The 27,195-nt window shown below is 37.0% G+C and overlaps 1 long non-coding RNA gene across 1 annotated transcript; it reads right to left on the reverse strand.

The window, feature by feature from the left end:
• Positions 1-2,934: 2,934 nt before the first annotated feature.
• Positions 2,935-25,261, reverse strand: LOC146545336 (uncharacterized). The gene is made up of 3 exons (XR_014884438.1): positions 25,144-25,261; positions 5,729-5,761; positions 2,935-2,989 (listed from the first exon to the last, which is right to left on the reverse strand). It is a non-coding gene; the product is annotated as an uncharacterized LOC146545336 (long non-coding RNA).
• Between the last annotated feature and the right edge of the window lie 1,934 nt (positions 25,262-27,195).

Raw genomic sequence — 27,195 nt, forward strand, 5'->3', positions numbered from 1 at the left:
GCAATGGAAGTTTTAGTAGAGAGATGAATGGATGAGTGAAACCTGGAGGAATAACAAGAATGAAACATGCAAACGTTTTAGTAGATGACTGAATGGAACCTAGAGAAAATATATCAGTAAATCATGCAGAAATCTGAGTAGCTCTCTGAATAGCTGGATTGGACCTAAAAAGGAATGAGCAAAAGGATATTAAAATTCATTTATTCCAGAAACTGGAAACACAATTACAACAGTAATCAATGTTTAAGATAATGTTAAAATTAAAAACAAAAGCAGACATAAGATGAATAAGAATAGGATAAATGTGGTCAATTTGGGGATTGACATTTTGATCTGAAGATGAAATGTATGCTTTTATGTATCCTGAATTTTTTACTAAATGCTGATATTTTTCAAACTAGGAATACTATAAAAAATTCTGTACACACACAGCTACCGCTATAAGCTGCTGATTTACTGCAAAGTAATGACAAGATAAAGACTTCATGACTCATCCTCAATTTTTTATCTTTACAATGAACATAAAGGGACATAAATATTTTATTTCACATAGACAGTAACTACTACAAAGAAATAGAACAGTAAGACAGACACACAGGAAGATATAGTCTATTTCTTAACTTCTGCAACTAACTTTGTCTGAGAAATACGGGGAAAAATATAGGCCCCATAATTATGGACCAACCTTTCTTACCTAGCAACTTCATTCAGGCATTGTCTGACTATGCTGCAGAGGGCTGCCCCAGATTCCAGTGTGCTGTTTGTTATAATTTAGTAATAAAGGAGTCACAACTGCTAACGTACAGTATCATAAAATCATTGTGGAATTCAGATATGAAATGTTTCCTATCTTAAACCCATACGGGGAAGTACTCAAATCTGTTATTTATGAAATTAGAGAAACAATTTTAAAAAACAGCTTACACAAAATCTAACCTCCGGGTGTTTCTGTCTTCAATTCATATTGATTTTGGACAAATGGGAGAAACAGAATCTTTTCCTCTTTTGTGTGTTATGGAAACAATTAGAAAAATTTTCTTCTGGCAAACAAACATGAAGGAATCACTCTCAGAAAATGTACTGTCCCTTGTTTGGTGATACCCTGCAACAAAGCAGGAGTTGATAGGAGAAACTCATAATGCCATGTAACAAATATATATATTCCTGTCATTAAATGAGAAAAACAGCAAATACTAGTGCAGAGAATGCTGAGTGTCAGGCATTGACATCAACGTTATTTGCAAAGTTGACAGTTCAACAGAAAGTCATTCTTTCTACATATTGGTATTCAGAATTTCACTGGAATTCCTATTGAGGTGACTACTGCCACTGTGAATTGAAACTGGAAACACTTCCTATAGAAGAATCTCAAAAAAATTGGGGCAGCAAAATCCTCCTAAATATGCACCAATAAAACATTTTTTTTTTCTTTAGGAAATCCCCATATTCTCCACTAAATTCAAAACAGAAATGATAAAATAATGTATAAGAAGACAACTGAAGTATTTCATGTGATACCTACCATGTTTTCTTTTTAGTTCAGTGAAATGTAGACTTGTAAGCAATGGAGAGAGCACTGTGCATGTTCAGTTCAGGAACAAACATTTCTCACAACAAAATTAAACCAAGCAGAACTAACTGCTAGAATAGCCTGAGGCAAGATCTTCATCTTTTTCTTATCATTAGGCATGCAAATTATTCCTGAATTATGTTTGCATTACCAAGATGACAGATTTGATTACTCACACAAAATGTTGTTTGTCAAAATAATTGCTCAATGCAAAAATAGCTAGCAAAATAACATGCACTGAAGCTTGGTTTGCCATTTTTATATTCTAAGGGAATATTTGAATCACATACTGTCATTGCATTTTTATTTTGCTGAGAAAAATGGCCATGCATGACTTCGTCGAACAAATTTCCAAGTTTCAAGTGTGAATCTAGTGTCATTAAAAGGTAAGACTTTGAGTAAGAGATCAAAAGGCAGAATGTAGTTTCAAGAAAGACATTTCTTGATTTGCCATGGAAAGCGTAACTGTGCCAAATAAAAAAAAAGCAAGCATTACATCTGTTGTAAGTATATTTTGTTCTGGCTTATCCTTCTGTGAGAATGAAAAACAAAAAGATTATCCATTTCAAAATAAGCTGCTGAGCTGTTTGAATTCTACTTTAGCAGGGAGTAGCAAAAAGAAGTGGAATTTGACCCAGTTACCTCAAAGTGTATCTTCTTAACTAGAAAAGCTACAAACAGAGATGGAGTCTAATAACAGCAATGTAAAATTTGCACTGAAAATGGAGCACATTTTTACGTGCACAGTTTTGAGTTTGTTGACAGTAAAATGTCCTCAGAGACATTTTTTCAGAACTTGTAATGACCTCAGTCACTGGACTTCCAATGATGAAGAGGAATGGAGGAATTTATTTTTCTTAGACAGAAAAGCAATATGGAACGTTTATTTTTATTTTTAATGAATGTGTGAACTCTATTGTACTTTGCTAAGAGATGGAACATGCAATATCAAGTGTCTGGTAGAATAGAAACAGCTTAGAGTAAAAGGAGATTTCCCCCACTGATTAAAAGCAATTGATGTACACAGCAACTGAGTTTAAGCGAGGTTGGTCAGAGCCAACATTCACTTCAGTAGAAAGATGTCTTTCTGCTCATGCAATGCACTTGAAATTTGATCTATTAAGAAAGCATTCTGTATAACTACTGGTGCTAAGCAGTGTCAGTCTTGTTGACAGAATTTTTAAAGATACTCATAAGCATCCTAGTTTCCTTATGCTAGATAAGTCATGCAGAATGAGGCTCTAGGAAGCTTCACATCACACTTTTAAAATTTGGCACCAAATTCCTGAGTTATAACTCAAGCAATAGCATCAGAACAGCATTTCAGAATGTTCTCTTTGCTGTCCATTTTTGAATTTGAATTGGTTTCAAACTCACCTTTACCCTTTTCAGTTCCACCATCCTGTGGTGTTTTTTGTTCTGTGTAGGAAGTACAAGTATATTTTTGAGAGGATCTTAAAGTAAAAAAGAAAAACTTACGCAGAATTTAAAAATACATCAATATTCTAGGTTCTGCTAGTACTGAAAAACCGTGATTAAAGATTTATAAGTATACATGTATGTACAATTTAAAAATGTAATTCTTCAAAACATTTTTTTTCACAGATGCATGCATATCAATAGATTTTCTACATTTTGAATGAGTCACGAGAAATTGATGTTCCCATATTTAGTGGAAGCAAAATGCTGTTTTTTTTGTTGTTCGTTTGTTTGTTGTTTTGTTTTGTAAGTAGCAATTGTTAGTCATTTGCTCTTGGTGTTATATATGAAAGCCTTTGAAAATAATTAAATAACTGTTAATTTGAATAGACTTGGATCAGAAATGAGAGACTGCCAGCTATTAATGCTAACCAGAACTCCATTGCCTAACTGATTTATCCTTGAAACAATACAGAGAGAAAATATGTAGGGAGTGTCCTTGGTTATTTCTCATTATCTTTGTCATTACTATCTTTCCTAGGCTATTTGATTTGCATTTTTTTTACCAGAAGCGTTGCTAGCTCGCCACATACTCCAATAAAGGGTATGTGAAATATCTCTAACATTCTATCAGTGAAAAAACTTGGACTGTAGACTTAATAACTTCAAATTCATTATTGGATTTTTGTTAATATTCCTATCCCCTTTGGTTTCCTACCTCATTCAGTTTGCATACAGAGCAAATTCAGAGGCTTGTCAAATCACATCAGTTGTACTGTGTTCAAAGTATAAACACTCAATAGTCTAGTTACAGTGAAAAAAATCTTTGTCCAGTGAACTTACTTGCTAAAGGCCTGGTATAACGTGGGTTTAGATGAAGGCCAATGAATTGACTACATTAAGGTGTAGCTAAGATAACTTGTTTGTCCTGGGAATAATTGCAAGAGCCAGGGGATTTAATTCCTTTTTTTTTTTTTTTTTTTTCTCATTTGTACATAGCTACAGTAACTATGAAAATAAAATTTGAAGTGAAGAAGACAACCCCATATTCTGTAAATGCGACAGACCCTTAGCTGCTTCTGCTTGCCAGAAGCTTCCAAGGTCCAACTGGCAGGAAAATTGTAGTCTGTCAAACCTTTATTTTTAATGGTGATTCTGCTATACTACCACACTGCCTTCCCATTAGTAGCTGGGAATAGGAGAATTCACTATTCTTGGAAGGTGGTAACAGGTGGCTTCTTGGAAGGTGTAACAACATTGGGAAGCCTCATTCAGGACCAAGTTTACTAGCCTGAAAATGGAATCTAGACGAAACAGTTACAATATCTTCCCAGAAATTTCCTGTTATAGTTCATAATGCTGACTATGTCCAATAAATTATTTACACGTTTTGGTTTCTTGAACAACTAACTTCCCTCTTTGCGTGATAGCTCCCAGGAATATATGATGACAGTATCTTGGCTCATATGGAAGGAGGTGAAGAGAAGTGGTTGTCATTCCCAGGTTAGTAATACTTTAGTGTGGTTTGTGCTTAACCATAAAGGTCTACTGACACCGTACTTATTTTACAGAAGATTTTAAGAAGTAGAGGTATATTTACAATATGAAAGAGCTCATCCTAACATGAAAATTTCTTGTGGGTTATTTAAACATGAAACTCTGTGGCAAATGATACTACTGTCCTCATATTTTGTCATTTTTGAAAACGAAAAGGTATATAATTTAAACAAAAGTGTCTTAAATTAGCTTTGTAGGATGAAATTTTGCAAGACTGTTAGTAAATGCAGGTTTAACATGTGAACTGGGAAGTATCTATTTCGTACTACTGATCAGGTAGCTACAGAGAGAATAAACTCACCAAATGATTAAATTAGACAAATATATCATACATATGTATTAATCAGCATATGAGAATATAAGTTTCTCAATGCATCTCTGATCCACAAGGTTTTGCTACTTTTCCATCTCCCACTAAAGAAAAGGTAGCAGCTTTGCACAGAGCTTCAGCTATATCTGAAACTCCAGTCCTTTTGCATGAGTTTCATCTCACCTAACTTTGACTTCCTTGAAAGTATTCACCCTCCTAGACATCTATACTCATTGATGCAATTATGCAAACATAGACAGCCAGTGACATTTTAGTTTCATTTTCCAGGAAATGTCCATTAGATGAGCAGCCATGACCTGGAATCTTCTCCGCTGGTTATAGATGGAGCACTGTTGACCAGCTTAGAAAAAACACCAGATCTTCAGATGGCTAGAATTAAGTAAGATGAATCTCATGTTTGATCCTGTCATCTTTATTCAAAGTTTACCTTCCTTCAATGGGAAATGAAAGGGATTATTTTGGTTGTTAAATGTTGTTCACTATCTATTTTGGTAGTTAAATGTCGTTCACTATCAAAGAAGACAGAATAATTTAGACACGGAATTTAAGCAGTCATCATTTTCTGGTACTCTGATGGGAAATGTATACAAAAATGTATATTTTCATCCTTATGAATATATCAAGTATCTTAAACAAAAAAAAACTGAATATGAAAAAAAAAAAAAAAAGGACATGGAAGAAACATGAAGTGAGAATATCTTACTTGGGCAGGCTTTCTTACCATTCTTATTGTCTCCTTATTTTTAGAAAGACAGTGAACACAAAAAGTATTATGGCTATGTAGTTTCTAGACCCATGCAATTCTTTTGTTAGTATTAGAGCACTAATAAGCTTTTTTTGTTCATACCAACCTGGAGGCGGTAGAGCATTTTCAGTTTCAGTCTCTGAAAAAAGAGGAAAGAAGATATCTATTGAGTTTCAAAATCAAAAGCATGTAGTTTTTATGCTTGTGGTATATAGTTACTGAATTTTGACAGTTTGGGTTTTGGGTTAATAAAATGTTTCAAAGCAGTTCTCAAATTTTGTTGGCTTTCACACAGGCAATACTTAGCATCTTTAGAGTGGTGTGGTCAGAAGTCTAAGGTTTATGCTCTTTGAAAAGAAGGAACTGAACTTGTTCAATCTGGAGATATAGTATACTTGTCTACCTGCATATTTCATAATAATTTATATAGGAGGACCCTAGAACTTTTCTAGAAATCTTGTCAAATCCAGTTTAGAAAGACAGTTTTGGAATGCTAAGGAAACTAAATTGAATTTCAAGTTTGTGTTGGATTTGTCAGTTGGTACTTACAATGTTTAACTTACTAAACCAACATCATAACTGATATTCTTATGTCAGAAGCTAGCTTGTATTTGAGCAGATTTTCTATCAATTGAATAATATCTGATAGCACCTTGGTTGTGAAGATTAATGGTGTCTCTTTTAACCTTCCTTCCTTCCTTCCTTCCTTCCTTCCTTCCTTCCTTCCTTCCTTCCTTCCTTCCTTCCTTCCTTCCTTCCTTCCTTCCTTCCTTCCTTCCTTCCTTCCTTCCTTCCCTCCTTCCCTCCTTCCCTCCTTCCTTCCTTCCTTCCTCATATTTTTTAATTTAAATCATTACCCTTTTCAATTGTGTGATAGAGAAACTATCCTACTTGAATGTTACCCTTAGTGGAGTCATGTCCTTGGATATGTAAATAGAAGAGTAAATTAACTAGATAAAGCTTATTTTTTATAACAGCCAAAGGAATTACGGAAGTTTATTGTTAGCCTATGAAAGCATTAGGATTCTAGACTGGTTGAAAATAGGAATATTTATAGGAGATGATGTTTTGACTTATAATTCAACTAGTTCAACTTCTCGCAACAAGCAATGATTTAAAAGGTTGAAATCCTTAACAGTAACAGTAGATGGCTGATACTAACCTCTGTCATGTTATGGGTATTAACCTTTGGGACCCTATCTCAGGTCATATTCAGGAAATAAAGCTTAAATTTCTACCACACAAAAATGCTGGTAAGACTATTCCTTTGCACACAGTCCTAAATATAGCTAAAACATACTTTTCATTCTTGTCAAATTCATGCAGTGTTTAAAAGGGAGAATGTTTTTAGTGCAAAGATAATTTTAGGCTGAGTGTGTGAATACAATATGGTTTAGGATCTTCCAATCACATTCACAAACACTAGAACAAATCATTGTGGAGTCCAAACAGAGCCCTCACTAGGGGAAAAAGGTACATTGCTGTAAGACTGATCACAGCACCTATCATAGAATAAAAAGGAAACTGTATAGTAAAGGCCAATAGACACAGAATCTCATTAGAATGTAATAGCTTTACTTAGATTTATAGCAATTTGTTTTTCTGCTCTACCAATTAATACAGTAAACTTTGCTCTATGGCCTTGGAAAATATGAAAAGAAAAAGTAAATCTTGGAACATTACTCCTTCACTACTTTGAAATCTCACATTGAGAATAAAATAACATCTCCATTTTATCAGTCTAAAACTGTCAGTGTGCTATATACTCGAGGTCTAGATACAGCTGTTCCAGAAATCTGTACTTTGCAGTGTTGGTATATAGTCGCCCATCATAGCCAAAACTCAATATCCTGTGCAGTTTTGCAAATATTCTAGGTCTCCTATCATGCCGTTTTGGTCAGAAATTACACACCTTTGCAGTCCTGTCTTAAATATCAGTAGGCATAAGTGTTATCCAAAATCTACAGTGCAGACCAGACCTAAACATATTATTATAGCCCAAAAGTAATTCCACATGTTCAGAAAAGTAAGGAGGTACTCAAAACCTGAGCAACATCATGGCCAGCATGCTCTATTGACTCTGTTCTAAGCAGGGAAGTTAGAATAGACATTCTCCAGAGCTTCTTTCCAAGCTCAACTGTTCTACAATTCTGTGATGGTGCTGTGGTTTAACCCTGCAGGTGGCTAAGCAACACACAGTCATTTGCTCACTTCCCCCCAACTTCCCAGTGGGATGGGGAAGAGAATAAAAAAAACAAAATAACAAAGTAGAACTCATGGGTTGAGATAAAACTATTTACTAAGAGATAAGAAAAAGGATATTAGTCATGACAATTTATATACATATACAAATGTATATATAACAAGTGATGCACAAGCAATTCCTCACCACCCCTCCAACTGCTGTTCAGACACCCATCTAGTGAACAGGAGAGAGGGAGATGAACTTCCACCCCCTTCAGAACTCCCCTTTTTCCATGATGTCATATGATATGGAATATCCCTTTGGCCAGTTTAAATCAACTGTACTGATTCTGTCTCCTCCTAGCTTCTTGCCCTCCACACCTCCAGCCCTTTGCTGAGAAACTGGAGTGGCCTTGGCTCTGTACAGTAAACACTGATATGTTATCAACACGGTTTTTCTCCTAGAACCAAAATATAGCATTATACTAGACACTCTGAAGAAAACAACTCAGTTCCAGCTGAAACTAAAACAGACAGGAAGATGGCTGAAGCCAGACCTGGAAGTCAGTGGTTTCTTTCCTGAATCACAGTTCAAGGCTATTAAAGCTATTGCTAGGAAAACAGGCAAAAACTGAGCTGAGAAGAGAGTCCTGAAGTACAGAGTGGGAGGCAAAAAAGGGAAGGAGAGAATTCCAGGCATTGGAAGTGGTAAAGACATGGGAGATACTTCATCATAATCTTTTGGTCATGTGCAATCCCTTTCATGGTCATGCTGAGCTTACAGTTCTATTCCTGAGGACAGCCAGGAAAAAACCATTAATAGCACTGAGTAGTTTCCACCTCCCTAAAGAATGATAGCCCTCTCTGGATGACCTCTGAAACAGACTTGTCAGCCAGGAAAGAGCTCTGTGCACTCAATAAGCAGCTTACTGTTGTGGTCCTTCCCTAGGAGACATGCTCACTGGAGTTCCCAAATGCCATTCTCAATAATCCCATTGCCTAATATGGTTCTCTGTCAAGGCATTGTCAGGGGGCTGATGGTGGAGAAAGTGTTTCCAGCAGGAACTCTTCAAACCCTTGGGAGAAGAAGATTCTTTGATGTGTTGGGACCAGCCTCTTGAGCTTCTGGGGAAGGAGGCCATTGAAGGTTTGTTGAATCCTATGAACAACTAGATTGATCAATACAATGTCAGTTTTGTCTTCTGCTAAGCAACTAAATCTAATCTCTTCCTCCCGGTTTCTAAAGCAAAGAAAACGGTCTTCTCTTTGCAGTTCTTTATTGAAGAAGTCAAGACTGTCGCATTTCAGTGGATTGTGTTATACTAAAAGCAGACCTTGGTTTACTCTTTGGATTTGAAACTTCTAAAGCAGTTGACCATATATGTTTACAAAAAGAAAATGAATTAACAGTTTTTTCTACATGGCTACTAAGAAAGGATAACATATTAAGAAATGTGTTTAGCAAATAAAGTGAAAGCACAAGTGTCACTTGGTATAACAGCTCCAGAAATGCTTTCATGTCTCAGTCATGTCATGAGATGCATTCAGGATCCAGTTTGATATAGGATATGAGCACTTAGAGCCAAGACATTTTTCGTTTGTGATTTATAATTATACATGCACACATACACCATTGAAAACCAGCAGGAGATGCAACTTGACCCATTACCAACAATTTTCCATTACTGTTCCACATCTACTACATTCAATTTTTCATGTAAAATAAGACTGAAAGTCTTCTGCTATGGATATAGATAAATAAGCTTTAAAAAGTCCCACAACATACCTATGAGCTAAAATGATGAAAATGCTTAAGAACCTTGTTCAATTGGGGCTATCATTATTTAAAACTTCAATTCTATTTTAGGCCTTGCTGCACTGACATCCAACCTGCAACAACCACAAGATGCTTTGGCAGGAAATTGACAGGATACTTACATGTAATGGACAATTTTCAGAGGCTCTAAATTCCCCCCTCTTCCACCATCTTACATGACAGCAACAAGCATAGAAACTTCCTGACATCGTATCTATTACTTTTCACATTGAAGTGTAAACATAATGAGACATGCTGACAGCTCTAAGAGTCCCCAGGTCCTATTTTACTACTGTGCTGGAGATCTGCAGGTAACCTCCAGCATACTGAGAAAGAGGTCTGGTTGTATGACCCTTCTTATCTTGTGACTTTGTAATCACGAGCAGATTTGTTTTGGGCAAGCTTATGAAGAATGCTCAGCGATACTGGAAAATGAGTAATGTCTTTTTTCCCTCCATATGAGAAGAAAATGACCTTGAGCACTAAATCAGGGCTCGCACAAATTGTAAATACAGCATTTCACAAACCCTGGGTTGGAACATTCACAGGAGGGAGGAGGAAAGTCTCCTCCATTTATTTCTTCCTCCAGTTAGATGTAGATTGATTACAACCCAGCAAAAACTCTGATCTGAATAATCAAAGGATTCAGGATCTTACCCAGTTTGACCAGAAGGCTTACTCCCATTTATCTGAAAATGAAACCAGGTCTATAACTGCATCACCATGGATACAGATACAATACCTGTTTGTGCAACAGCAGCATGTTAAAGTGACTTTCATATGTCAAAGTGCACGAGGATGATCACCTACTGCTTTTTGTCACAAAGGCCTGTCAACTTATGTCACATTTAAGTAGGTGGATTAAGTTCATAGATATAGCTTCAAGGGATCATACAAATATAACTATTACGTAGACATTCCCAAAGTGCTGACTCTGCTTGTCAAACAAAAATAGACAAAATACTAGTTTGAGGAGAGAGCATGGCTCACCCCAACCCTTGTGCAGTTGCATGTAAGGAGTCTTCCTCTGAGTGCAGCCACAAATGATTTCACCATTTTCTATTGGTCATTTCATCCAGGCCTGTACAGAGTCAAAGTGTCATCAGTGATATGATGAAAAGCTACAGTCTCATCTTTTGGAAGACAGGAACTTGATCAATTAAATGAAAGATATGAATGGAGCTTGATGAGCATTATGTTGGTAAACAGCAATGTTATGTGAACTCAGTTTAAATGATCTGGAAGACAGAGACCTTGAACCAAAATCATTTGTAAACATTGGAAATGCTTCTCTTGCATTCGGTTTGACTTAAATTGAAATCAATACACCTTTTTTGTTCAGTAAAGAGCAGAACATTCAGCAGTCTGCAAAACATGAGCACAATCATACAGACAAGGTTTTCTGTCTGCCTCATGAGTCAGCTTTCCACCGACAAATATAAACACTTTTTTTAGAATATCCATAGACATGGATATGTCTATGTTACCTTTAAAATAAAGCTACAGAAGGCATTTCAAGCACACTTCAATCCCAGGTCCTAAGGTGGTTCAGACTCTAGACTTTAGATTGAAAGGCTGAGTTGAAAAAGCAATGGTGTTCTCACACCTTGCCTACTTTACTATTATTGTGGTCAACAATGTGATGGAATCAGACTGATAAAATTATTAATATTATTTCTATTTTCTCCTTCTGGTTGCAGTGATGATATAGACAGATGACAGTGTCCGATTTGGCTCTCTTTTACTGTTTCTGATTAGACATGAAAGTGATGACCTCAGGTTAAATTCTGTCTGCAATTATTTATGTTTTTCAGCAATTAAAAGCTTCATAATCCAGTGATGCATGTGCATCTCTGTGGAGAACAGAGGAAAAATGAAATAAGTAAAGAATTTGATTCAAAGTTTAGTTTTATATATGATTAGATTTAAAACCATACCTAATGAGAAACACACAACAACAACAACAAAAAAACCCACAAGAATAATAATTAGTCCCATCATACAATCTTATCTAAAATACTGATTCAGAAATTTTAATTATTTCCAACTATATAGGATTTCAGGGGCCACAGAATCAGATCAAACTATCATATGATGAAAGCAGAAAAATCCTTGATTAAGGACTAAAAATTGGGTAAACAGTTGGAAAAGCCAAGAAACAGTGAATTCTGTGGAGTAGAAACCAAAGCAAGAGATTCTGTCTTCATTGCCATCTGTAATTTGGTGGTGCAAAGAAACAGACATCATTTGGGTAATGTTTGTGTTCTTTGCAGGTCCCATTCTCCTGTGATGATGTTAGTAAGTCAAGTCAAACATGTGAGCGTCCACAACTTTTTCATTTCTTATGAGAACTTTGCTTTCATTTAGAACTTTGCTTTTATTAACAAGTAAAGAGCACTGTAACCATGACCTTCAACAAATATCATTTCCTTAATAAACTCTGTGTTTTCATAACTGTATTCTCCTAAGTTTGTGCAAGTAAGCTGTCCAGTAAAGGGCTACATCATACATAAAAAATAATCCTGAACATGTATCACGTCTGGTAAGAAAGAGGAAGCCATCAGCACTTAGCATCCTCATCGAATGGTGCAAAACCTTCTTGGCAAGCTGTAATGGGGAATAGAAGGCTGTCAAGAGTTGACAACATTTAGAATAGAAAAATTAAAGTTAAAATAGGTGCTGTAATTCAGTTATCAAGTTATCATGCTCTGCAGGTTCATTTTTATCCTACTTAATTAACAAAGCACCAACATGTGGGAAATAAATTTCATTTTTGTTCCCGTGATATTTCCATTGTATCTTTCTTCTCTTACTCTTTATTCCAAAAATGAAATCATGCAAGTTGGCTGCCGAGCACTTGCACATCTAAGAGAAAAAAACAGTATTTATGCTTGTGTCTCACAGATCACAGACTGGCTACAGGTTGAGGGCCACAGTTAGCTGAATTTTTTGACTTTCTAATTAATTCCATCATTAAAAAAAAGGCCTATTTTCAACTTCCAAAACTGAAATTTTTGCTATTGCTTCCAATATATATATTCAGCTATGAGTATTCACTCTGACTTTTTTATAATGTACGTTTAAAAGGTCTTAAGGTCTGTAAGCCGGTCACACACGCTCCTAAGCCTAATAGTCTCTATTGTATTTGCTAGTGACCCATAAGTGGCGCTGCTGGCCAGCAACATTCGCAACATTCTGTTCTGAATCCCGTCCCAGGTGTGGCTGTTTTCCAGGGAGCAGAGAAGAGGCAGAGCGGGTATGATTCCCACCTTAAGGTTAAAAATTAATAATCTGGCTCAGAGATCAAAATTCATTGATCCATGTTTTGGCATTTGCTGTGGTAAAAGACACAAATGTGTGGAAAGTCAGATTTTGTTATCTGTGAAGTTCAGGAGACAATTTTATACAGAACAAGATGCATGAATACAGCACAATTATGATATCTTTAGGTGTACTCAATATTGCAACAATTTTTTTATGTACCAGGTTGCCCATAGAATAATTTGTTTCTGGCTGCAGGTACTAATAAGAAACAAAGCAGAGCCAAGTGAAATTCTGCTTTAAATACCCCAAATTTAATTGATATTTGTTTTGTATTTACTGAAAGACGTTAAGTCACTCATCAGAAAAATGTGTGAAAAATTATGGCAAAAGTATGCTTTTTTTCTCAGTTTTGTTTCTTTCATTGCAATAGTTTGTAAATAATTTTTCTGTGAAAGCAAATACTTTCACTTAGTTCGTAAGATTCCTGGGGAAAAATGGAAGCAAAAGGCATCACGATGTGATACTAGAGATAGCAGTGCAGAGAGGAATGCTGAATTCCTTTTTGAAAGCTGAAAAACATCATAAAGGGGACTAAAGGTTATTGGATTATAAGCTTCAGAAAACAAAGATCTGCTGCTTGGGAACTGCACTAATTTATTACTCACATTTAACAATATATTTTCAGTGACAGTTGTACGTCTATCTATAAGATAAAAGTCAGCAATAAAATTGAAAGGGCAGTCATACTGAGCACATAACCATGAGAACTTTCCTACATATCATTCAGATGATTTCTCAACCAGATCAGGAACCATTTTGATTAGAAAAATCACTCTTGCTGGACCCAAATCACAATACCTTGTTTTGCTGAGCCATCCTGAAATATTTCACTGAAAATCAAGAAAATAACTCACACTATATTTTTACGGGAATTGTGTCATAGATCCAATGGTCTGCATAACTGGAGTGAGTTCCACAAAGGACCCAGCTCCAGTGCACTTGTCCCAGGTTGGTCCTGAGAGTCATGCAAATGTGTGCCCACCGGTGGGAAGCCATTTCTCTTCACTCTTAGGGGAAATGAGAGCATCAGCATAAGTCTGTGGTAATATGAATCCACATGACACATTTTTGAAAATTACAGTGAAACTTTTGAGATGTGTTGATGGGTTTCATTTTAATCAAATTTCTGAATGAAACGTTCCAACAATTTAAAATGGAAATCTATAGGTATTCACTTCCACAGTTTTTGAAATATCAACTTTTCTTTGAAGTTCAGAACAAAAACAAACATGTAAATATTGGGATTTTCCCAGAGGTCAATTTCTCAGCTTATTATCTGCTCTTTGTCAAAGTAATAAGTATTATAAATGTGTCTAAGCAATGTCACCAGTGTGACCAACTAACAAATAAAAGAATTTGCTTCAAGATTACCTGACAGTGGGTGGCAGATGATCTGATACTCTGTAATTTTTTTCAAGAAAGAGAAGATTTCAAGACTTCCTTCATAGAAGAGAAGTCCCTCAAATCTGCACTTTAGTACTGAGGTTCCTCTTAAGAGACAAAGTCTTATAGAAAAGTATTGCAACAAGAAAGAACAGGGCTGTCAGGAATGTAGGTGATTAGAGAACATTTCAAATAGCATCATTAACAATCCATTACTTATGTCTACCTGATGCTAACAATGCTAATTTTCAGTCATCAGGCTTGCAGGGAAAAAACTCATGACCAACACTTGCAGCATTTCAGTTGAATTTACTTATTTTTGTTCACTTGAGAAGTAGGGTAATGGCATCTGCTTTCTTAGTTTACTAAGGATAACATATGGGCTACAAAATGTAGAATCATAAAATGACTTAGGTTAAAGCTACCCAGCAGCTCAGGCTGCCCAGAATCCCATCAAACCTGGCCTCCAGTGATGGGGCATTCACAGCTTTTCTGGGCAGCCTGTGCTAGTGCCTTGACTACGCCTTGAGAGAAAAATATCCTCATAACGTCCAACCTAAATCTTCCCTCTTTTAGTTTAAAACTGTTCCTGTTGGTACTGTCATTATCAGACCATGTAAAAAGTTGGTCTCTCTCCTGTTTATAAGCTGTCTTTAAGTACTGAAAAGGCCACAATTAGGTCTCCCCAGAGCCTTCTTTTTTCTAAGCTGAACAAGCCCAACCTCCTGCAGCCTATCTTCATAGAAGATGTTCTCCAGCTCTCTGAGCATGCTCATGGCCCTCCTCCAGACCCGCTTCAACAGCTCCACAACCTTCTTGTGCTGGGGGCCCCAGGCCTGGACACAGTACTTTCTTGCAGTATTTGCCAGATGTGGAAATACTGCTGATAGCTAGGTGGCTGGACTGGATGATCTTAGAGGTCTTTTCCAACCTTGGTGATTCTGTGTTTCTATAGGACTTCACAAAGGCAGACCCTGCTGCCAGACCTCTTTTGATGCAGCCCAGAATGCAATTGACCTTTCGATCTGCAAGAGCATAGTGCTGGCTCATGTCCAGCATTTAATCCACCAGGACTCCCAGGTTCTTCTCCACAGTGAGTTTTTCTCCCAGTCTGTACGCATATCTGGGATTGCCCTGATCAGCTGCAATATGTTGCACTTGGTCTTGTGAACTGTCTAGGTCACTGACAAAGATTTTAAAGATCTCCAGATGCAAAATGGACCCATGAGGAACACCACTTATCACCAAGCTCCACCTGGACATAGAGACATTGGTCACTATCTTCTGACTGTGACTATCCAACCAATTCCTTATTTGCTGAAGAGAAATTAGGGGCATTTGCCATCCAAATATAATTTGTCATTTAGTCTGGAGAACAACTTTTCAAAAAGCTTAACTGGTAATTCAGGAAAGATCCCAGCCACTGAAAGAATGAAATGTTACCCTGAAATTCAGAAAAGGAATTACTTAATGGGATTGACGTGTACTGGCCTTACTGGCCTTAGGAGTTCTTTAGTTCTTTTTTTTTTTTTTTTTTTTTTTGTAAGCATGTTTGATTATGAATATTTATTGTGGATTAGATTTTGGAATTGTTATACTGAAAAACATTCAGGAGCATTTTGCACATGGGGAGAAAAAGGACATTTTCTGTACATAAACATTTAGGACATCTAAGGTATCAGAGATGTATGGCACTTTGTTGGACCACAAACCAATAGTTGTGTACATGACAGTCATTTATGCCCCTATGCGGTTGTTAGGCTGAGTAAATTACATCCGTCCCTCTATTTTAATACAATTACATTTTTTACCTCTCAATTTCATTCTAAAATATTGAAAGTAAAACATCTGATAACTGTGAGAATTATAAGCCTTCACTTCAAAAAATCGTTTAACTTTGTCTTTAGGGAAAGCAACACAGCATGATGTTTGCAGACCAACTGTGAAGGATTGCATCAGTAAATCAGTTAAATGGTATATATAAGAAAAAGCTCTTTACAGTGCATCATAGCAGAATGCCTTTGAGACGCTATTGTGAATAACAGTCACAGCTCACTGAATATACTTTCTCTCCAGCTGAAAAAATATTCTGGGAAAGAGAAAAACCTTCATTGCAAAACATGGAAACAAAAAACAAGGGCAAAGAAAAAGGGGCAGAGGACAGAGGTCAGATTTCCCCTTTAAAAATAGGGCTAAGGAAAGCTTAGATGAAAGATTAGTAAGGCTGGAGGGAATGCCGTGGAAAAAATGTCATCAGGCATCTGACCCTCTGTGCCTTCACCAAAGTCTGCATCTGTGGAGGAGTGGCAGTCACAGCCTCCATTAGTATAACAGCTCCTCTTTGGGTCTAAAATAAGGTTTTTGGCCTAGATACTATGCTCTTATAAAAACAGATGATGCCAAGTGTGCTACGTTGTGTGCATGAATATCTGCATCTGTGAATATCGCAGCACGAGGCCCAGAAGCTATTAGTCAGTGAATTACTCCATCTGCATGGCACTTCTTGTGCGACTGTTCCTAGATATCTCCAGCTAAAGACATTCTCCACATCACCATACATGACAACTATTCAGCAACTGTGTCTTATTGGTCTTTCTAGTCCATTGCCACACTGGAGTGATGTCTAAGGAATAAAATCTATCCCACTATCTGAACCAGTAAGTTTTTCATCATGGGTCTGCTTCAGGTTTAGCTGCAACTGTGTTTAATTCAGTTTCGTTACTGCTTCAGAGTTTTGAGAGAAGACAAAATTTGGAACAGGCTTTCAGACTGGGTTTGCATTATGGCTAAGCAAAGCATGGATCCTGCTGAAGAAAAAAATAACAATTTGGTTTACTTTGTGATTTAGTTTTCTCAGCCTTAAAAATGTTGCATTCAAGTTGGTTCTGTAACAATAACTGGAGCAAATGCCTCTGTAATTTATGACAATGCACACAGACCTAAGAGTTATAAATCTGTATGAAAAGAGAACCTTTCTTCATCTGTGTCTCCGTGTTACCACAACCTACTGGCATTTATGACCAAAATTAGGAAGGTATTCTGAGCCTGTAAGACATGATGAGTGTGTATTTTAACACAGATGCCTCTCAGGAGGCATCATGGTGTGATTGAACGCTTTCAGATGCTCACTAAAACCACCATTTGATCTTATGGAGAATTAAATTAGAACAGAGCTTTTTGTAATAATCACCTGATCAAAATAACTTGCTGTAGCCACCACATACAAGGGCAACTGTCCTAAGAAGTAGATCACATTCTACTTTCAATTAGACATAGGGCCAGGGTATAGCAAATTATGTAAGAAATGGTTTGGAATCTCTGATGAAAGGAGACCAGTGACTCTTCTGAACATGTCCCACTGCTGCAAGACACAAGAGGATTCTCTTCGTGCTATGGTATCTGTACACTCTGGGGAGTATGGAGGTGGGATGCAGGGGGCCTCTCAGTATAAAATGAATCATCCAGCTGTGCTTCCAAACTGGTACTGCCACTTTCTGTACTGCGTGACAGTCACATTCACTAATGTGCTCAAAAATTGTCCTGTTCCTCAGAGTCTTCCCTGGAACATACAAATTTCCTCCAAGACTAAGCCTGCGGAAGTTTCTCAGATGTGCTACTCCGTCAATGCTACAGACAGCACAGATGAGACAGTGCCATCGACTCTCCTCTGGGGGAGTCCCACTGACTGCTGTGTGGAGATGCCATTAGCAATGCAGATATAGATAATGGGGGAGAACAGCCAGAGAGAAATCACTTTGTGAGTGCTGTCCTTTTTCAGGTCCCTGAACAGAAATGTGTCTATCTTCATACTTCTTGAATCCACAGTTTCTTTCTTTCTGATCCTACAATCTCTCAGGAGGCAGTGAAGATTGACTGGAACTGTCATCAAAACTGTTGCTAGAATATCTTCCAAAGTCATATATATTTGTCAAGCACAGAACCAAATGCTGGCTTTAATTCCCCTCTTCTGTAAGAGCCCTCATCTTTGCTGATGCACCTGCTAGTTCAGTGAGCTTCAAAAACAAAAATAATACTTCATAAATTAGAGGGAAATAGGAATTAATGAAGATTCCCAACTCTGCATGTGTTTTGTTGAACACAGTGCAGAATTATCATAAGTGCTTTATTATTTAACATAAAAAGGCTTGTACCTCATGGCTTGAAATGTCCATGATGTAACTCCTCATTCATTTAAAAATTTAAATCTCTTTTAGGATCTAAGCTAAAAGTTAGGGGAGTTAAATCAATTAATATTTATTTGAATAGGAATGCAATTTACTGTTTTGTTTTTCTCATTGATGTAAAAAAGAATAAGTAAATTTGAGCTGATTTAAACATTCATCTTTGTCACGAACCAAAATGTATTGAATCTTTCATATCAGAAACAGAAAAAAAACAAAAACAGAAAAGCAACTAGATCTCCCAAGTCACAAAATGGCACTAGTAGCACCCTTTTTTTTTTTAACCAATTACCCAGTGCACCTAGCAGGCTACAGAAGTGTGCATCCTCCTCTACCCCAAGGAATCTGATCCCAAATGTTTGTATACAGTGACAGTACAACTAAGTTACGCATGCAAATAATGCTGGAGTTGAACACTCCTCATAAAACTTCCCATTACTGAAACTTTGAATAACTCTTCAGCTTTATTTTTCCTTGACATTCAGATTCTGTAGCATATCCTTTTGGTTCCTAGCTGCCACTGCAGGATGTTACAGTCTCAGGTCCTCAGTCTTACCTACCAGTACCAAGTGGTTATTTCATATGGCAGTAGGCATCTATGTTTAGGCAACTGCTGGCTGGTTAGCTGAACACTATTTTGGGTTCCACTGACTTCGGCAAGAGAGGGGACACCAAGCTCATTTGCTTCCATTTGTGTATCTGTTTCCTAACTTGGACTTCAGCCATTGCAGTGTAAAGATCATCAGGACCTTTGTGTGACTGAAAGCATATAAAAATTTTTAATGGACTCTCTTGGACACTCATGTCAAATCAGTTTTCTCTTCCTAACTCCTAAAATACCATCAACTATCCAAAGCAAACTAATAAAATCCTCCAGTGTATGTCAAAAACCCCTGGTGAATGACGGAAAAAAAGGCTTCAAATGTGAAAAAGAGAAAGTTTCTATTTTCTGGAGTCTTCAGGAATGGCACATCTGTAGTGACTGAGAGTGAGGTGAGAGGGATGGATGGGATGAGAAACTGATGACTACAGCTACACAGCTATAACAGCTACACTGTTCTACAGGGTCTGGAGAAAAAGCCATTTGTAGTGAGACTGAGAAAACTGTACTTACAGCTGAAGTTAATGATGTTTCTGTTCTTTTGTCTTCTTCCTTTTACAGGAGTTTGCATTCAGTGCAAAGCCACATATTATTGTCTGAATGAGAACGAATTTTCTGCCCTCATTCTAAAATAATTATTACATTAGGATTTCCAGTTCAGTGGAGTTTCTGCATTTTCCTGAGTGGGGCATCTAGTATTTGGCCTTATCCTTAGAAAAAAATCCCTAAGTATTTTCTTTTTTAACGTGTTTTGTATTTTCAGTTTAAGAAACCCCCTGGATATCCCCTCCTGAAACAGATTCTTTTTTGTTGTAAGACATATCATTCCCAAGGATCACTCATGCGTGTGGCAGCTACTAATGTTTTGATAACCAAAGTCTCCCCAGTAGAAACTCCCATCTTGTTTAGTATAAAATGAAGGAACTCATCCAGTTTCTTATGGATCAGAAGCATACTGTATTTTTTTTTTTTAAAGCTCTCTTAAAGTGATATATTTAGGAGGTATGAGGGGAAAGAACTGGACAGTCCTTTATTTATCTTCCCAACAGGTGCAGCATAGGGAGGCACAAAGGCAGCATTTGCTAATTTCAGTTCTGCCAAGTACAAGCACCCTCTGTTCTGCTGAAAAGACAGTTCCTGTCTTTCCTCCTAAACTCAGTGGAGTTTTGATTTTAATGTGATCGTGTTAAGTATATTTCCCATGCACAGATGCATTGTTTTTTTCAAAGGGTGAATGAGATTTTTAACTCATGTAAGAATAACAGATCAATCTGCCTACACTAATATTAAAATAAAATCAGAGAACTGTATAAGAAACCTTCCTACAATTTACACCATGAAAAAAATAAAATTAGATAAATAAATAAACCAAACTGAAACAAATCAAGTTTTGAGTCTTAAACTTCAGCATGGTGGAGGTGGGATGTCAAAGAGCAAATCTGAGACGTTCTGGTATCTCAGAAGGAAGTGTGGGAGCAACACTTGGAAATGAGCTCTGGGAGGGCAAGGGCAGTCTAAGAAAAACTCAGATCCCAACATGCAACAAGATCTATGCAGGAGGACACAGCTCTACAATGTTCAGGATGGGAGCAGTGCCCACCCCAGTGAAGATAATTATAACAGTAAAGCATACGTTTGCTTTCCATTTGTAATAGGTTTAAATTTATCAGCAAGAGTTGATAATTTTCTGAAGAGAAAAAAAGATAAGGGGTTAGGGTTTCCACCTCCCCTCATCCATCAAAATTCACTCACCAATGATTTCAATACAGTGCTTGTAAATGATTCATATGGACCTCGCTGTGAGTGATTGGGCTCTGAGGTAGATAGAAATAATAGGAATGCATTTTACAGTTAGCCCTGCAGAAGGGCAATGATAATGGCAGAAGATAAATGTCTGTATGCTTTCCTTGCGCCTTACTGAAGCACATATCTATACAGCAAAGACAGCAGCAGCTGCACTACCCAGTATGGTGCCATAATAAAATGATTACACAGGTTCAGCCTCCTCCATGAAAAGCACTAAGCAGTGTTATACAATATTGACATGCAGGGTTCCTGAATTTTCAGGAAAACTTTCCATCAGCAGTGTTAATTTTGACAGAAGCCAAATTTATACGCTTAGGCTGAATTTCCATTCTACTTCTTGTCCACCTCTGAAAACGTGTCTAATCTTGAAAATATAATATTAAAATAAATATCACTTTAATTAATTTTTCTCCATCCTTAATACTGAGATTGATTTCCTGCTGGAATGTTACTTTACATGAATACTTACATGATTTATGTGACTAGCTTAGGTAAAACTTACAGGGTCTGTTACCTTGGTGCACCTGATTCTGTTTTTAAATAGTTTAAATATTATAAATATAATGCAAGTATAACTATATAAAAGACATATAATGAAACAAAACTGGTCATATTTCAAAGTAACAGCTGTTTCAGCTAAGTTTCTTCAGGGAGAATAGTGTTGTCACGTCTTCAAAGCAGTCTGTGCTGATAAGCCTGTTTACTTCCTTTCACAAATTTCTTTATGTTTCAGGGACTGTCCTTCAAACAGACAATATTTGCACATGCCTATCTTCAGAATTTTAAAATCGCTGTGGTTTATAGATCTAAAAGAGTTTTACTAAAGCACTGGATAACATAAACATGCTGATTTTTTATTTTGATTCCTTGCCAATATGTGACTGCTCCAGGCAGAGCTTGCATACCCTTAGAAAATGAAGTTGGCAGACAGTTGATAAATGCTTTGGCTTAAAATTTGGAATGATCTCTTAACTCATGGCCATGACTTATTTCCTAGATTGGAGAGAATAAATAAGGCAAATTTAAAGAGCTGCCTACTGGGGACTGGCTTGCACCTGTCCCTGTGGGATGATGCCCACAAATAGTCTGAAACCATTGCTCTTGAGAGACTTGGCACGCCTACAAAAGCGTATCTAAATGCCATGGCCTGTCACAGTTTAAGAGGACACCTAATTAATGGGTAGCCCTTATTATGAATATTGGTAAAAGGAAAGGGAGAGAGAGGAAAGATCATCTGACTGATTATAATAAATTACAGGAAGTAATTAGGTGAGGGAGGGTTACTCATTAGTTACCAGAAGAACGAAAGGCCATTAAAGTTAAATGCACTGATAAAGGTCTTTGGCATCACAGTCTTATTCTAGTCATCCACTGGGATCAGCTAACAGAGTGCCCATGATCTAGTCTTCACCTTGTGAAATTTTAAACAGACCAAGACAAAGCTATCTCACAACAGCATGGCCATGCACTTCAAGAAAGCTACAGCTGATGTGACTATATAGGACTTTGATTCTTTAGGAGTACAATACAGGCCTTAAATCATTAGTTATGGAAGTCTATTTCTACAGTGACAAATTCCATTAGGCTGAAGTGCTCCAATAAACTTCTCTAAGCTGACTGGTGAGTTTAATTTGGTGATCCTGTTTGTTAAGAGCATTTTGTGAGGTTCCACTCTCATCAAGTCAGGAAATTTCTCACTTTAATAATCTAACAATCTTAAAATATCTCAGACCATTTGACCTGAAACAAATCAGCCTGAGATCTTGCTTCTGCACTGTCTTTGAAATATCTATTTATTTCAGAGACCACAGTGACAAAAATTGCAAAGCTGAGATTTTCTTAACATTGAAGTTTTAGCCAGTTTCTGATCACACAGCTGCTTCTTCTTGTGTATGCTTTTTTTTTTAACTGTAAGGTCCTATGTGTGTAAATTGCTTCTTTTTGGAAAGCACTTGCTTAGGTGCTTCTGTAGCACAGAAACATTTTGCATTGCAGTCAGCTCACAAAGGTTTCTCAGGGAGGGCATCCACTGATCCCTGCCAGAATGCAGACCACGGTTCATCTTCATTACTTAATTGCCTTCAATGCTTCACACATTGGAAGTTACCTTGGGAGTAGGTACCTACATCTTACTGTAGAGCTACTATCAGTAGCTGCCCTGGTACTATACAATTAATAGCACCAGTACCACTACAGATAGTCTTGCCGTTGGTAATGTAAATACTACATGCACTGCCACCAGCTCAGGTGTGTTCCTCATCTACAAAAAGTCTTTATCACCCTGATCTACTGGCTGCAAATAGGCTAGATGCGATGAAGAACAACCATTGTACAGCTTGTACATGTCACTTCTCCAGAGCTCATTCCTACTACAAACTCAAACTCAGTTAATGCATAAGGCTTCAATGCTGTTTATGTTCTGGTATTTGTTCCAGTATCAGTGTATTTTTGTTTAGAGTCACTAACCTATTTGTAACACAACAACACCAGAACTGCTTTTGTATTAACTGTATTGTAAGGACATATTTAAAACAATGTAGTCTGAAACAGAATAACAGTCTTTTAAAGATAAGCTCCTGAACATTTTTTCTCCAAAACACATATCTTTTACAGGTTCAGAAATATTTTAGGGTTTTTTTTTCGTTTTTTTTTCTGGTTGGCAGTCACAGAATGCCTTTTGATTACACTGTGTAATATCCAGTCAAATAACAGATCAAATAAAAGGGACACTTAATACACATGTAAATCATTTGAATTACAAATAAGACACTCTAGAAGGGGCTTGGCTCTAGGTCTGATACAGAGGATTAGGCTTTAGTATTAATACGTGCACTTGGTGTAGCTATTTTCAGAGGAATACTTCATCCATCATTGTCCTCGAGCACTAAGGAGAACCAGTAAGTAAAATGATCACTTTAGTCTGTCAACACTACTTGCTGAAGATTCAGTTGTGCAAAAAGTTTAGTTTTCACATGTCCCAACCCCTATGGGGTGCTTCAACTGCCTAATGCTCCTGATGGTTGTTCTGCTCTTAGCTTCCACATAAATAGAAAATATTTTAAATGCTTCTCAAATAAAGCAAATTCTATCAATAGGTCACTTTTAAATCAAAATTACTCATTCAAACTACATATGCGGGCTATCATATCTTTCAAAAGTGGTGGGAAATAAATGTTATTTAATGATTTCTTTACACAATATCATCTTTAATATTAAATTCAGTTTTGCATTTGGGAATGCATTAGGAAATCTGTCTGTATATTTTCTTTGCCACTACTTTAATGCATGTACAGTTTGCACATTTATGACTTTGTAGAAGCTGTGGATATCACCAATGCTAAACAATAATCAAGATTTCTTACCAACACAACTAAACTGGAATGAAGACTTAATGAAGGGCTATAGAAGTAATGCAAGTATAAGAGTCTTATTTAACTTAAATGTCCAAAATAGTTTTAAAAAAAATTGGCTAGCTCTTAGGAAGTTATGAACTAATAGTCTCTCAATGTTTCTCACGTGTTTGTATAGCCTCCAGTGTACATGATGTTGCATCTTGCCAGCAGACTATGTAATGAGTTTTTTTGTAGTCAACTCAATAGTAGTAGAAAAGGGACCAGTATTACTGTTTTTACGTCTTTCGGAAACATAAAGTAATAATTTCTGTAGTGTGGTAAAATGCATCATTCTAGTTCAATCTGCATAGAAAAGGTTACTACATTCTCCACTCTTGCATTCAATGTGCAGAACGTATTTTCATTAGAAACTTAAAATTTCCATAAACATTTCTTCTTTGTTGAATACCTTATGCAACTTAATTTTCAAGGGTAATGAAAAACATATGAACATGCTGCTTTTTTAAAGCATAATGAACGCATGTACCCTGTTTTCCAGAGTCTAGATACCAGTAACTGCACTTCAAAAATTCTACAGTCTTTAAAGTCAGCACAGTATGTGCTCAACCAAATAGTTTCTTAGTATCTCTGCAAAGCCATTATTTAATGTCTAGAGTAGTGGGAGGTCAAAGCAGTTCTGTCTCACATCTGAAACTATTCTCAGTTTAAACATATTGATGATCTGCCTTGATATAATGAGGTTATACAGTCATCACTATTAGATGTTATTTGTTGCTGAAATGTTCAAGATGATCTAAAAAGCATTTTGCTCTTGTGTGTGTACTCATAATTCCTATAATTAAGAAATGTTCTGGTAATATTTGTTATGCTTACCATCTTTCTTGGTGGGTTCCGGCATTGTTATAAAGTTTCTTTATTCCTGGGAGTTTCAGCTTTTTAGATGCAGTAAGTAGTAGCCCCAAGTCCAGCTGAGAGAGTGTGCAGATCACTATGACAAGCAGAGGGTGAGAAGAATTCCTCTGCTTTATATACTGCAACTGAAATATCAATCAAAATAGCACCTCCTCTCTTTTCAATGCAAACACTTTGAAAATTGACAGTTATGGGAACCCCTCTCACATCTGTTGTCTACAGCCTCTGCTCCCTTGGCTTTTGGAAGGAATCTCTGCTGCATTGCATGGGGCTGATGAGAACATCTATAACTTTCTAAATTCAGCTGCAGTACTCACTCTCTGTGTCTCTCTTTGTAGCATGCAGACATGCATACACACGCAGACAGAGGTTGAAAAGTGACTGCCAACCTACTAAATAATCCATTCTGCCTGCAGAACTTATAGGGACTTCTTGAATACTTTAACCCCTTTTCCACAATGTAAGAGGGACAAATAAGTACGAGCAGAATGCTTACAGTTAAACTTCACGTCCTTCCTTGGAGAGAAAGTGGGATGCAGAAATGAAGGAGTGAATAGGAGAGAACCTTGTGGTATTAATGAAGTAAAAATCATTATCGCGCTCCTATTTGGAGAATGAAGACCCTCCATGCCTCCATTCTGCTTATATTGCTACACTTTCTAGAGTCCTTTCCTTGTCTAAGTGTTTCTGAGGAAGAGACATTCTCATTTTGGCTTAGCTAGACCCCATAGAATTATTTTCAGAACTGCTACCTCACTAAATGGAATTGTCACTGCTGGGAGATAATATCTTCTCTTTTCCATCCATCCAGGAGATGAAATACTCTTTTCTTTTGACAAGCCAGGAAACATGATAGAAGGAATGGAAATCCAACCTCAGCACAGGTACTGAGGTCTTAAGTTCCTACTCTTACTTAAGCTGTGAATTTGTAGACAATAGAAATACAGGTCAAGTTCATCAGAGGGGACTAGGATTTATTTTCTTACACACTTTTAGAATTTCAAGACAAAATGGCAGTGCAATAGGTAAAGGGATCGTGAAGGGTTTCATGCTATTAATACACAGGTATGTGTTCATATCATGATTGTATGTTTGTAAGAACTAGGATACTAGACAGCCTGTATACTGTCTAAATACACTAAAATATTATATAAACCATATTTTACCTCTTTGAGGTAGATGAAAGAGTAGTTACTGGGAGATGAAAGAGTAGTTATTAGAGATGAAAGAGCAGTTATTTGCCTTTTTATTCTCTACCCAATGCATCATTGCTTCCTCTACTAGGCTTTCAGATATTCAGCCATTTAACATACATCTTATAAGGAGAAATCATTTCATTTCTTTCTTTAAAAGACCAGATTTTCATATCATATTTCTCCATATCAGGATTTTTTCTGCCATACTCACTGTGGTGTTTTATTATTTGACTAACTAATATACCTATAAAACAGACAGAAATGCAAAACTACTGCCTACAGAATCCATCTCAAGAAATACTAAAGGTTTTTTTCCCTTTGGTTTCATATTACTGTTTAGGTAAGCCTCCTTATATCACTGAAATAATCCCTGTCCTTGGAAAGCAAACAGGATGCTGCCTTAAATAGTTAACAGGGGATTTTGTATGTCAGTGTAGGGTTGTTGTGGCACCAGGAAATGAGTGCATGCACAGACCTAATAGTACTGCAGATACCATTTTTCACCAGGGAAAGGAAGCCATGCAGAGGCACCTAGACAGGCTGAAGAAATGGGCCCATGTGAACCTAATGAAGCTCAACAAGACCGAGTACAAGCTGTTGCACTTGGGCATGTGCAGTCCCAGGTATTTATGCAGACGGGGTGAAGAACCCTTGAAAGCAGCCCTGCAGAGAAGGACTTGGGAGTCCTGGTGAACGAGAAGCTGGACGTAAGCCAGCGGTGTGCACTTGCAGCCCAGAATGCCAACTGTGTTCTGGGCTGCTCTTGTGAGGCCTCATCTGGAATACTGAATTCTGGCCTGGGGACTCCAGCACAAGA

The sequence above is a fragment of the Meleagris gallopavo genome, chromosome 1, assembly GCF_905368555.1.
Source record: "Meleagris gallopavo chromosome 1, MGAL_WU_HG_1.1, whole genome shotgun sequence".
Classification (NCBI taxonomy): domain Eukaryota; kingdom Metazoa; phylum Chordata; class Aves; order Galliformes; family Phasianidae; genus Meleagris; species Meleagris gallopavo.